Raw genomic sequence first — 14738 nt, 5'->3', positions numbered from 1 at the left:
GTCACAAATCAAACACTAGTACATTTGAGAAAATTCAAATCGTATCAAGTATCTTTTCTGACCACAACACTATGAGACTAGATATCAATTACAGGAAAAAATCTGTAAAAAATACAAACACATGGAGGCTAAACAATACACTACTAAATAACCAAGAGATCACTGATGAACTCAAAGAAGAAATAAAAAAATACCTAGAGAAAAATGACAATGAAAACATGATAACCCAAAACCTATGGGATGCAGCAAAAGCAGTTCTAAGAGGGAAGTTTATAGCAATACAATCCTACCTCAAGGAACAGGAACAATCTCAAATAAACAAGTTAACCCTACACCTAAAGCAATTACGGAAAGAAGAACAATAAAAACCCAAAATTGGCAGAAGGAAAGAAATCATAAAGATCAGATCAGAAATAAATGAAGAAGAAGCGAAAGAAACAATAGCAAAGATAAATAAAACTAAAAGCTGGTTCCTTGAGAAGATAAAATTGATAACCATTAGCCAGACTCATCAAGAAAAAAAGGGACAGGAATCAAATCAGTAGAATTAGAAAAGAAAAAAGAGAAGTAACAACTGACACTGCAGAAATACAAAGGATCATGAGAGATTACTACAAGCAACTCTATGCCAATAAAATGGACAACCTGGAAGAAATGGACAAATTCTTAGAAAAGCACAACCTTCCAAGATGGAACCAGGAAGAAATAGAAAATATAAACAGACCAGTCACAAGCACTGAAATTGAGACTGTGATTAAAAACCTTCCAACAAACAAAAGCCCAGGGCAGATGACTACACAGGAGAATTCTATCAAATATTTAGAGAAGAGCTAACACCTATCCTCCTCAAACTCTTCCAGAATATGGCAGAGGGAGGAACGCTCCCAAACTCATTCTACGAGCCCACCATCACCCTGATACCAAAACCAGACAAAGATGGCACAAAGAAAGAACACTACAGGCCAATATCACTGATGAACATAGATGCAAAAATCCTCAACAAAATACTAGCAAACAGAATCCAACAGCACATGAAGAGTATCATACACCATGATCAATTGGGGTTTATCCCAGGAATGCAAGGATTCTTCAGTATATGCAAATCAATCAACATGATAAACCATATTAACAAATTGTGGAGAAAAAGCATATGATCATCTCAATCAATGCAGAAAAAGCTTTTGACAAAATTCAACACTGATTTATGATAAAAAACCCTCCAGAAAGTAGGCATAGAAGGAACTTACCTCAACATAATAAAGGCCATACATGACAAACCTACAGCCAACATCGTTCTCAATGGTGAAAAAATGAAACCATTTCCACTAAGATCAGGAACAAGTCAAGGTTGTCCACTATCACCACTATTATTCAACATAGTTTCGGAAGTTTTAGCCACAGCAGTCAGAGATGAAAAAGAAATAAAAGGAAGCCAAATTGGAAAAGAAGAAATAAAAGTTGTCACTGTTTGCAGATGACATGATAGTATACATAGAGAAACCTAAAGATGCTACCAGAAAACCACTAGAGTTAATCAATGAATTTGGTAAAGTAGCAGGATACAAAATTAATGCACAGAAATCTCTTGCATTCCTATACACTAATAATGAAAAAGCTGAAAGAGAAATTAAGATAACACTCCCATTTACCGTTGCAATAAAAAGAATGAGATACCCAGGAATAAACCTACCTAAAGAGAAAAAAGGACCTATATGCAGAGAATTATAAGACACTGATGAAAGAAATTAAAGATGATACAAACAGGTGGAGAGATAGACCATGTTCTTAGATTGGAAGAATCAACGCTGTGAAATGACTATACTACCCATAGCCATCTACAGATTCAGTGCAATCCGTATGAAACTACCAATAGCATTTTTCACAGAGCTAGAACAAAAAATTTCATAATTTGTATGGAAACACAAAAGATCCCGAATAGCCAAAGCAAACTTGAGAAAGAAACACGGAGCTGGAGGAATCAGGCTCCCTGACTTCAGACTATACTACAAAACTACAGTAATCAAGACAGTATGGTACTGGCACAAAAACAGAAATGTAGATCAATGGAACAGGATAGAAAGGCCAGAGATAAACCCACACATATGGTCACTTTCTGTTTGATAAAGGAGGCAAGGTTATACAATGGAGAAAAGAGAGCCTCTTCAATAAGTGGTGCTGGGAAAACTGGACAACTACATGTAAAAGAATGAAATTAGAACACTCCCTAACAGCATACACAAAAATAAACTCAAAATGGATTAAAGACCTAAATGTAAGGCAAGACACTATAAAACTCTTAGAGGAAAACAAAGCCAGAACACTCTATGACCTAAATGACAGCAATATCCTTTTTGACCCACCTCCTAGAGGAATGGAAATAAAAACAAAAATAAACAAATGGGGCCTAGTGAAACTTAAAAGCTCTTGCACAGCAAAAGAAACCATAAACAAGACAAAAAGACAGCCCTCAGAATGGGAGAAAATATTTGCAAATGAAGCAACTGAAAAAGGGTTAATCTCCAAAATATACAAGCAGCTCATGCAGCTCAGTACCAAAAAAGCAAACAACCCAATCCAAAAATGGATAGAAGACCTAAATAGACATTTCTCCAAAGAAGATATACAGATTGCCAACATGAAACGATGCTCAACATCACTAATCATTAGAGAAATGCAGTTCAAAACTACTATGCGGTATCACCTCACACCGGTCAGAAAGGTCATCATGAAAAAAATCTACAAACAATGAAAGCTGGAGAGGGTTTGGAGAAAAAGAAACCCTCTTGCACTGTTGGTGGGAATGTCAATTGATAGAGCCACTGTGGAGAACAGTATGGAGGTTCCGTAAAAAATTGAAAATAGCACTACCATGTGACCCAGCTATCCCACTACGGAGCATATACCTTGAGAAAACCATAATTCAAAAAGAGTCATGTACCGCAATGTTCATTGTGTCTCTATTTACAATAGCTAGGACATGGAAACAACCTAAGTGTCCATCAACCGATGAATGGATTAAGAAGATGTGGCACATATATACAATGGAATATTACTCAGCCATGAAAAGAAGTGAAATTGAGTTATTTGTAGTGAGGTGGATGGATCTAGAAACTGTCATGCATAGTGAAGTAAGTCAGAAAGAGAAAAACAAATACTGTATGCTAACACACATATATGGAATCTACAAAAAAATGGTTCTGAGGAACCCAGGGGCAGGACAGGAATAAAGACACAGATGTAAAGGGTGGACTTGAGGACTCAGGGAGGGGAAAGTGTAAGCTGGGAGGAAGTGAGAGAGTGGCATGGACATATATACACTACCAAATGTAAAACAGATAGCTAGTGGGAAGCAGCCACGTAGCACAGGGAGATCAGCTTGGTGCTTTGTCTCCACCTAGAGGGGTGGCATAGGGAGGTTGGGATGGAGACACAAGAAGGAGGACATATGGGAATATATGTATATGTATAGCTGATTCACTTGTTATACAGCAGAAACTAACATACCATTGTAAAGCAATTATACTCCAATAAAGATGTTAAAAATAAATAAATAAAAAGAAACATGATAAGGTTATGTGCAAACTTATGAAGAGCAGTATCTCAGATGTAGATGAACACAATCTCATAATACTTGTCATATGTTCCTCTTCCAGGACAGTCAGCTCTATGTCTGACCTTAACTCATCCCTACAATTCACACTGGCAGACCTACTTGGCTTGGCATTACCCTGAAACAAAGTCCTAAGACATGGGAAGCTTCACTAATGATTCTTGTACATTGTATAACCTAGAAAGAGGAAGCATTAAAATTAAAATAATAATAAAATAAAAATGTAGCTTTTATGGTGGAAGTGAGGTGTTATATATTTTTTTCTTGATTCTTATCCCAGTCAGCCAAACAATCATGAGAAGGATCCTAAAGGCAAAGGATTGAGATGTATAACTCTGAAAGACTAAAATATGAGGCCCTTGTTAGTACTCTCTGCTTCTGAACTCACATGAGCAAGAAAAATTGAGTCATTATCATTTTACAAATTAGTCATTTTGAGAACTACTTATCTCTTTGATTGCCCTTCTTATAATAGAATCTTTTGGAACTACCTAATAAATCTTTATTTTAAGGCAAAACAGTGTCCAACTTGAGATTTCTGTTGTTAGGAAGAGAACATCCCATCAATCAACAGGTGCCAGCATTGTTACAACTGAATCTGAAAAGAATATAGTTTAACCCAGTTGAGTACGTACAATGTCTTTATTTTTTTAAGGCTTATAAAGATAGACCAGTTGGTGCCTGTAGCATGTCAAGTATGAGATAGGTACTGAACAACACAGGACTGAAATGTGTTTCTTGTACCATGAGCTTATCTTTCAGTGCACACTGATATGATTGGAGGCTGTTGAATGAATAAAGTCTAAAAAAAATAAAAGAGCCTTTGTCATAAATGTAAAAGATTTTTTTTTCTTTTGAGGTTTAATTATATTTTGCTTAATACATTCCTTCAAAATATTACACCTGGAACTTATACTCTAATGAATTTTATCAGGCTAGTTGTCAAAAAATAAACATGGGGAACTGTCTAGAGGCAAGCAAAGATATCATGATTAAGACCAGTAAAATAGATAGCTAGTGGGAAGCAGCCGCATAGCACAGGGAGATCAACTCTGTGCTTTGTGACCACCTAGAGGGGTGGGATAGGGAGGGTGAGAGGGAGATGCAAGAGGGAGGAGATATGGGGACATATGTATAGGTATAGCTGATTCACTTTGTTATAAAGCAGAAACTAACACGCCATTGTAAAGCAATTATACTCTAATAAAGATGTTAAAAAAAGAAAAAAGAAAAAAAAAAAAAAAGACAACACAGGCAAATACAGAGTTATCTCCAAAGTCTAGGGTTTATTGTGCTTTTAATTTTGAGAAACAGTCGTCATTGCTGATGGTAATATTTCAGGAGTTTTTCAAAGTATTTTAAGAAAATAGTAATGGAAGTCAGAAACTAGAACATTTGAAGAAAATTGAATAGTTGTCAGGAAATAAAGGCTTGGACAGGGCATTCCCGCTGTAGTTTTATACACTTGAACTTTTTCCAGAAAGAATTTCTTGTGATTGGTGTTCTTCCCGTCTTTGTGGGTGCATTTGTATTGATTTAAGTCAAGCTCCAGAGGGCCAATATCCTCATCTGTGTACCCCTCACATGTGCTAGTAGAGTGGTAGACACATAGTAGGTATGGAATGCAATAACTACTAGATGTAATAATAAAAGGTTAAGAGTGATGAAAGGCAAGGACAAAGTGTCTTCTTAGCTCTGAAGGCAACAAACTCTAAGCCTGCATGTGGGATTAAAAAGTTTCTTATTATAAAGTCATTCTTATTGTGAAATACTTTAAACAGTTTGGATGACATTTAAATTAAATGGAACCAAACTGTTACTGCTTTTAAATCTCGTTGTATGGAGTTTGCAGTGTGACCTACTCCACTGCAGTATTTTCATTTACACTTCCCATTCATTTCTAATGTCTACTGACATTGTTCTCTGTGTTGTATCTGCCAGAGTGGATTGAGGCCATCCAGAGAGAGACGGATATTGGAACCAGTGGAAAGTGATTATAGGTAGCATCTGGCAGGAGTCATTTTCTCTTAAGGCTTTGACATGTCATTCCTGGTAAATTGGTTCTGTTAGCTATCTAAAGGCACCAGATGTACTATAGTAGATTATGCCAATAAATCTTTTGTGGATTTTTTATATATATATATATATATATATATATATATATATATATATATATATATATATAAAAAACTCTGTTTGTCTAGAAATGGATTCCAATTTAAGCTTCTTAGGTGCTTCCTTTTAGAATAAGTGTTTCTGAAAGTTGTTTTTGCATGATATGATACAATATTAAAGATAAATTCTTTTAGCAGATATTAGTATATTGATAAACTATTTTATCTGTTTGAATTTTTCAGTAGATTAGGTCTTGTTGAATTCAATAAATACTGCAGATACATTTTTAGTAAAATAATTTATTCCATCTATGTGAAATGAGTATTGCCGGGTAGTTCAAAATGTGTAACAATAAAATGGATGTGTCAAGGGTATAGTATTTGGGGACTCATGATTTTTTGATGATAGATGTGAACTGGAGTCAAGATGTTAGTGCTGTACATGTTCTTTTGAGTTACCTTTTTTACTTTATGAACACTAGCCATAATTAACCTAATTTATAAACAAGTTTCTTATTACTTAGAGCCATGTCTATTTTCTACCTCAACACTTACTTAAATTCTACACTTCCTTCTGGGTTTAGTTCATGTCTGATCCTTAAAAATTCTTATTAATGTCCAGTAGTCATTAATGCCTTCTCTATCTTAATACCTATTGTAGTATAATACACAGAGCCAGAAATATCAATAGTTATCACACTTAGATTCTTTCTTCTACATAGTGGTTGAATTTCTGCTCATGCCCCAAGACCCAGATCAAGTATTTCTTCTCTGATTCATCTAAGAAAATTCATTAGTGTATCCTTTGTGCCACTCTTGTGCCTGGTGTATACCATTACCTTTGTATTTGTCACACTCTGATACTGTTTTCTATTTTTGTTTGGCCTCACCTACTCTTCCTTTCTGAACTCTTTTGGCTTTTCCTTCTCAATATAAAGTAAACAGAAGGGAAAAGTAAAAGGGAATGTGGCAGATATATGAACTTTTCTACATCTTGATTTTTTATTTTACCTAATAGCACTAATGTCTATTAATATGTTGTGTTTTAAATATTTGCTTGAGCACTGTTCTTAAGCAGTTCAATTGCTTAGTTTCCACTGGTTTTACAGGCATTTTTTTGAGTAGCTACCAATGTGCTGATTTCTCTGCTTAGTGCTGTAGAGATCACATAGTATTAAATAGAGTATTTACCTTAAAGGAATTTATTTACTCTTTAGAGACAGAAAAGATACATTGCTGAAAAACTCCAGCATTACACTAAACAGAACCTAAGTGACACTGCAGCATTACACTAAACAGAACCTAAGTGACAAATTGAGTGATGCAGCAAATCAATAACATGGAATTTGAGGGGATGAAGAAGTATAAGCAATGGCATATATAATAAACTGGGGATAGTGGAAGATGTGCAGACTATTTTCTTATATGTAGGTGTCTTCAGTGCAAAACAGTGGAAGACCTTTGGAGAACTAAAGTTAGCTTTATATCCTTCCCATACCAGTAACAATTGCTTCACACAACATTCTTAGTAACTTAATCTTTGTCTGAAAAATCCTCTCACCTTTTAATTTTCACACTGATGTTGAAAACACATTCCATGAAAAATTGGGAGCAGAAAACTTGACCTAATAGAACATCTCTATAAAATAGTGTAGCCATTGTCACTATTCATCTCTAGCTTTCGGTCAGTCTGTGAGATTTAATACTCAAAAACCAGTGAATCTACTTACTGAACATTGTCTTATCTGCAGTGAAGTCATAATTTTCAAGCTTGACTTGCTCTTTCAAGAAAGAATCAAGGAAAAAAAGACTACCATGGTTACCTTCTCAAAATCTTTTTTACTTAGTAGGATTGAGGGTCTCACTGTCATATTTTTGGCTTGTGAGATGCTGATGCATGGATAAAGTGGTTGATGATGGTTTTATGATGTCAGAGAAACTTTCATACTTCTGAATCTGACACCATTAATTTCTTTCCTGTAATTGTGTCAATAAAATTTTGTAATGTAATATTAAATCATTTTTTATAAACAGCAGATCGGGCACCAGTCTGCCTTACTCTGATGTCTATGGGAGGCTTGCCAAGGATGTGGCTGATGAAACACAACCTTAGACAAGCTCCATCTGTCCCATTTAGACGATATACAGTGTCAGATCTCAGTGGTGGAAGTAATAACTGCAAGCTGCTCTTCGGGCAGACAGCAAGAGAGGGCCACTGATCACACTGATTAAAATAAACAAACCCTTAGGGTGGGTTGTAGTCAGTATAAATTTAAACTAGATAACCACTTTCAGATAGACTTCTGCATTTAGGGCCACTGTTATGGGGAAAAATGAAGGTCCACTCATTTCAACTGTACATAGTTTTGATTTAGCCATTAAGAAAATATTTTGGAGGTCATGTTAATTTCCCCAATTAAGAAAAAACGTTTAAAGCACATAGAGCTATATATAATGTTTCCCCAAAATATCAGGACTCAAAGGCATCTTTAAGCTGGGTCAGGAGCTTATGATTCAGTCAGGCTTTGCTGAAAAGTTTTCCAAAACAAGGTCAGAATGGAAAAAATGTGTTTTATCCAGGGTCAAATGGAACTTTCTCATTCCATTCTGAGTTTTAATAGGAGTTTCAGTTACAACATAAGAGTCATTAATGGGGATGAACCTTGCAGAACCAGAAAACTTCTAAAAAACCTAAAATCCATTGAATGCTGGGGGGAATTCTTCCCCAAAAGATTTCCATTTGAGTTTATCAGTAATTATGTAGAAATGTTTCAAGGATAGACTTTTTTTTATGTTACTCTACTTTATATTTCTAATAAATAATAAACTAGTTTATATATTAGGTATCTACTTAGTCCTTAGAAATAAAATTTGAAGCCCTTTTGAGAATATTGAAAATGAATAAAGGTGATTAAGTTTAAACTGAGAGTGAATGCTTTTCTATAGTCATAAAATGAAGCTTGATTATCCATATGTGTGTAATTGACTTCTGAGGTCAAAGTTTATTTTAGCCTGCTTTTTACTCTTCACTGCAAATTTGGTGAGTAAGAATGCAAAGGGATTTGTTTTACTCAATGGTGAGGGTTCATTTTCATAATTATCAGGCAACATTTACTGCAGACCAACTAAGTATTTATTTTGTCTTGATTTCCAATGAGAATTTTATTATGTAGAAAAGAAGCAATCTTTTTCTTTTTCTGAAGCAGAAAGCCATCTAGTAAATTGAACTGCGGTGACACAAGATGCTAACATAGCTCTAGAAATGGAAGGCATTATCATAAGGAGGGAACCACATATCTAAGTGGAAAGATAACTTAATCATTTCAAGCTTCATGTTTCCTCAACCATCAAATAAGAAGGCTGACTTAGATGATTTCTGGAATTCCTGCCAGCTCTGATGTTTCATTTTCTTTGATCAATGAATTTTCTTTCTAAACCAAAATAGCACAAACTCAGTGTCATTCATGTGTACAGTTTCTAATAGCTTAGAAATTTTAGGGTCAGAGTCTAATAATTCAGAAATTCTGGGGTGTCGTCTAGGTCAGCAGTCCCCAACCTTTTTGGCATGAGGGACTGGTTTCGTGGAAGACAATTTTTCCATGGATGGCGGAGGGGGTTGGTTCAGGTGGTAATGCGAGTGACGGGGGATGGTTCTGGTTCAGTTGATAATGCAAGTGATGGGGGGATGGTTCAGGTGGTAAGGCAAGTGATGGGGAGCGGCAGATGAAGCTTCTCTAGCTCGCCCGCTGCTCACCTCCTGCTGTGCTGCCTGGTTCCTAACAGGCCGCGGACCTGTATCAGTCCGCAGCCCCTGGGTTGAGGACCCCTGCTCTAGGTCATATTTTTCAACTTCAGTGCTAATGACATTGGGACCAGATAATTGTTGTGGGGACTATCCTGTGCATTATAGGATTTTTAGCAGCACCTCTGTCCTCTACCAGCTAGGTACCATTAGCAATCCTCTCTGTCTTCCCTAACCCTACACACCCACTTCAGAAGTAATAAGGGGAAAACAAGTTTTAAAATGAGGAGATACTATTATACACACAACAAATTTGGTTAAAATGAAAAAGTTAGATATTATCAAGCATTGGCAAGAATATCAACTGTTGAACAATAGGAAATCTGATGAAAATTCTGGTGGAAATGTAAGTCAATTCGTTTGAAATCAGTCTGATGTTATCTACTAAAGTTAAAGATATTTATACCCATTGACCTAGAAGTTTTACTGAGTTTACACACTACCAACATGAGTGCTTAGTTTCACCAGAATATTTGTATAAGTACGTTTATAGCATCTTTTTCTGTAATAGCCCCAAACTTGAAATGTACTATATTATGGTAGAATGGTTAAATAAAATAAGATTTATTTATAAATTAGAATAACACATAGCTATAAAATAAGTTAACTATAGATACACCAACATGGATGGGTATTAAAAACATAGCTTTGAGCAAAATAATCCAAATATAAAAGAACACATAATTTATGATTTCATTCATGTTAAGTTCAAAACAGGCAAAACAAAACCACATAGCTTATGAATACACCATTAAGGAATAAAACTGTGAAGTCAGGTTAACTGTGGGAGGAAGGAAGGGTGTTGTCACCAGGAAGAGGCATTTGAGGGCCTGGCAATATTTTTTTCTCTTGCTTAAGTGTTGGCTATATAGGTGTTCATATTACAATAATTAGTTACACACTTACATTGTAGCATTTTTCTGAATGTGTGTTATGTTTTATAAAAATTTAAAAGTTATCTTATTTACATTAAATACAGTGGAATTGACATTCTGGTAAAATAGTTGTTTTTTTTAAGTCTTCAAGCAGAAGGCAACACTTACAATAAAGGATTCAGTTGGTAGGCTGAATTTTACATTTTAAAAAGTGGATTTTATGGATATTTTGAGGAAAGGTGCTACCTCAATTAAGCCAAAAAGAAAATTGAGTTAGCGTATCATAACAAATTAAAATTTTAGACCTTTCAAAAGGAGCCCAGGGTCTTCATTTTCTACTCTGTCCTTGAAATATTTCTAGTTCTTTTTTCACATTATCTTTAGGGTTGACCCTTTTGACAAATGCCAAAAATGAAGTAATAAGGCCAGTTATAAGTATTTCACACTTTGCTGGGCCACTAACTCTCCTTTTTATCATTTTATCACCACTACAATCTCATTCTCTAACCAACCCCAACGTACTCCTTTAAAAAAGCATCTTTGCTTATTAAGGATTTCCTCATTCTAAATTTTATGACTTCCAGCAATCAGAGGTGATGTTCCTCATCTCCGTTAGTCAAATCCAAAGCCAAAACCTCTACCTCTGCTCATTTTCTTTGTTCTTTCCTGTCACATGGAAGAAATGACCCTATTCAAGATAAACCCAAATCTTTGTTTCCCATGCTTCCATTGCCTTCTTTTTAAAGACTCTACTCCTTTATAATTTTCAATATTTTTCTCCAGAATCAACAGTCTCTCTATATATACTCTTTTTATCAGCATGTAATATATACCAGTATTTCTCATCTTAAAAAAATAATTTACTCTATATTCTCCTTAAGTCACAAACCTATTTCTCTGCACCCCTTCTCAACAGAATTGTTCAAATATGTTATTTACAGGATACATCTCTATTTCTTCAGTTCCTACTTGTACTTAATCCATCCCTTCTTGGTTTTCATCTCTGTGTCTCTGAGTCTGCTCCTTTCAGGGAGCACTGAACCTCTCTATTTTCCAAATATAATGAACACCTCTGTATCCTTTTCTAAATGGAGTTGATCTGAGAGCATTCAAGCCACTCCTTGAAACACTCTTCACTTGGCCTCTTTTGTATACATTTACACTTCTTTCCTTAGATGATCTTGTCCTGTGTCAAAGTTTGAAAATCTTATCACCATCTATATGCTGATGTATCTTCAATCAGGACTTCTCTCCTGAGTATCACATTTTTATTCCCAAATGCCTACTTGATTTCTCCACTTGAATGTCAGATGGAACCATCTCATATTTAGTATGATCAAAATGGGGCTTGATACTCCTTCCTCTCCATCCCTCTACGTCCCCTAGTCTTCCCCATTTCAGAAGTGGCTTCATTACCATCAGTTCTTAAGTTAAAAATCCTCTGTGTAGCCCATCTTCCCACCCACATTCCAAACGTCAACAAACCTTTCAATTAAGCTTCCAAAATATCCTGCATCTGTCTGCTTCTCTCTGTGGTTTCCACTGTACTTCCAAGCTGCCATCATCTTTTGCCTGGATTGCCAGCCTCTTATCTTCATGATTTTATTCTTAATATTTTCCAATCCATTTTAGACAGTGAATTTTTAAATTTAATTTTTAAATTAAATCATGTCACTCCCCACTTAAAACCTCAGTGGCTGCCAATTGCTCTGTTAATAAAATTAAAATTCCTTACCAGACTACATGAACCAGCATGACCCAGATCCTCTATTCTTTTCCAGCATCACATATTGCCCCTTACTCATTGTGCTTCATGAGCAATGATGATCTTCTGTCACCTCCTTGAACACTCCAAACCTTTCCCTGCTCAGAGCCTTTGCTCTTCTCCCTACTCTTCCTGACTGGCTTATCTTTAATCTTCAAACTTCAGCTCTTTAAAGCAGCCTTCCAAACTGCCCAAACCTTCTAGTTACTTCTACACCAGCACACAGTTCATTTCCTTCATAAAAATAATCACAAACTGTAATTATTCTGCTTGATCATTTATTAGTTTAATATAAATTTCCCACACTAGGGATATAAGCTCCAAGAGACAAGAGCCTTGTCTGCCACTGTCCCAATACCTAGGGGAGGGCCATACACATGGATGATTCCCTGTCAATAGCTGCTGCATCTGTGACAGCCTGGCTGAAAATGAAGTAATTAACTAAGTACTTAATTAAGTAATGGATGAAAGAAACAAATCTAATTTCTAGAAACATGAGATCCATCGGTTTTAAAAAATTGCTGTTGGATACAATTAATATGCAGTATTTCCCAGGAAGATTGTAATCTAGGAACTTCCTGACCTGGGTTTTATGTTTTTGCTCAAACTTAACATCCCTTTGGATACAGATAGTTTTGAGTGATAGGTAGGGGAAGATGCGACTTTTTACCCTCAATATGTTATTAAAAGCAATTAAAGGAGAGGGTGTGGTGTAGGGGATTTTTCCTGAAGGAACATGAGATTATATTTATTGAAATATTTTGATCAACAATGATTTAAATTAAATGTTGATGATATCTCTTTGGTACAGTCACCTTTTGTTTCTTTCTCATCTAAGATGGGATCAGATTTCACAAGTAACTAAGACTCTTAGGGCACTGATTTTCTGTGAACCAAATTGCTTTTTTTAAAAAATTATTCTGGTTTCAGATCTTTCCCTGTATATTCAGAAAGTAAAAAGAAAAAACATTGCTTGTTTTAAATAACTTTATGAGTCAATAGTGTAAAGCCTCCATATTATTTAGGACATAAAAATGGTTTTAGATATGCAGAGAGGAAATTTCAGAGCTTTCTGTCTTTCTTTAGCAAAGAAATGCAATAAATACAATATAGCTTTTAGGACAGATAATTCACTATCAAGGACATCATTAATTACCAAATATATAATTCTTTTTTTTTTTTTTTTTTTTTTTTTTTTTGCGTACACGGGCCTCTCACTGTTGTGGCCTCTCCCGTTGTGGAGCACAGGCTCCGAACGCGCAGGCCCAGCGGCCATGGCTCGCGGGCCCAGCTGCTACGCGGCATGTGGGATCTTCCCGGACCGGGGCACGAACCCGTGTCCCCTGCATCGGCAGGCGGACTCTCAACCACTGCGCCACCAGGGAAGCCCTAATTCTTTTGATTTTCTATTTTTTTGGAAAAATTTTCTACCTTTCATCTACCCTCCAACTATAGTATATTTGCGACATTTTCCCAAAAGGTCATCAATTCTGTAGACTCATTTTTATAGACTCATGAATTTTGAAAAGAAATTGAAGGAAGATATTATAATCATCCTTATTTTACAAATGTGGAAACTGAGAAGTTAATTCACTTTCTTGCAGTCACAAAGATAGTAACTGACAGAGCCAGGGTTGAAAGCTCAGCAATCTGACTCCAGGACATGTCTCTTAACATCTGTGCTGCAACACTGTTTGTTCCCTGTTTGCTTTTCTGAGTGAATTAGGCATAGTAATCAGAGAGGATTTAAACATGTATTTTTATATCATAGGATTTTACAAATTTGATGTTTTTAAGTTTTGCTTATAAATCATATGAGTCAGTGGATATAGTATGGGATTTGGATTTTGCTTGTTTTCTTCAACATAAAATGAGAGTGAGAACAGTACCACCTGTACAGAGTAGGATTCTGTAGGTGTTCAAAATGTAAGATCTCTTCCATCACCTTTCATCAAGGATATGAATTGTCATAGGTCTGATTCCCTAGAAGGAAAGCCTGAGGTGGGATTCAAGTGCAAGTGATTGAGGCCGTTCTTTAGGAGAAGCGACTAAGGTAAGCAGAATAAGATTCAGGGAAGACGCCAGGCAAGAATGTGAGTTTAACCTTAGCCTGAGTGCATGGGAGCTCTGGAGCACCAGTTGTACCTGAGTGTTACTTCTGGAGGCAAAAGGTGTAGCCATTTTTATCTTTGTGTCCATTACAACTAGCCAATGGAACCCAGCTACAAGTGGAGGAAGAGGAGCAATGTGCTTTCCCTGTGGGGCAAAGGTGGCTTATATTCAGCCACTGGGAATTCTCTGGAAAAGGGGAAGCTGTGCACCATAAGCATCCAGCACACAGCAGATGGGGGATGCCTGCTCCAGAGCCAGTAAGGGGATTTGGGTGGTATCCCAACAGTATCTACTATATTAATGATGTCTCGAATTTACTATCTCAATTCACATGTGTGTTAGGACTTTTTAAGTCACAATAATATGTTTGAGAGTTTAATTTAACCACTGCCTGTATGCATTTGTTCCTTAGCATGGTGACATTGCTAAACTTTTCATACGTTAATTCAGAAGTGGATAA

The sequence above is a fragment of the Grampus griseus genome (assembly GCF_964374135.1).
Source record: "Grampus griseus genome assembly, chromosome: 4".
NCBI lineage: Eukaryota > Metazoa > Chordata > Mammalia > Artiodactyla > Delphinidae > Grampus > Grampus griseus.
This window is presented reverse-complemented; position numbering follows the sequence as displayed.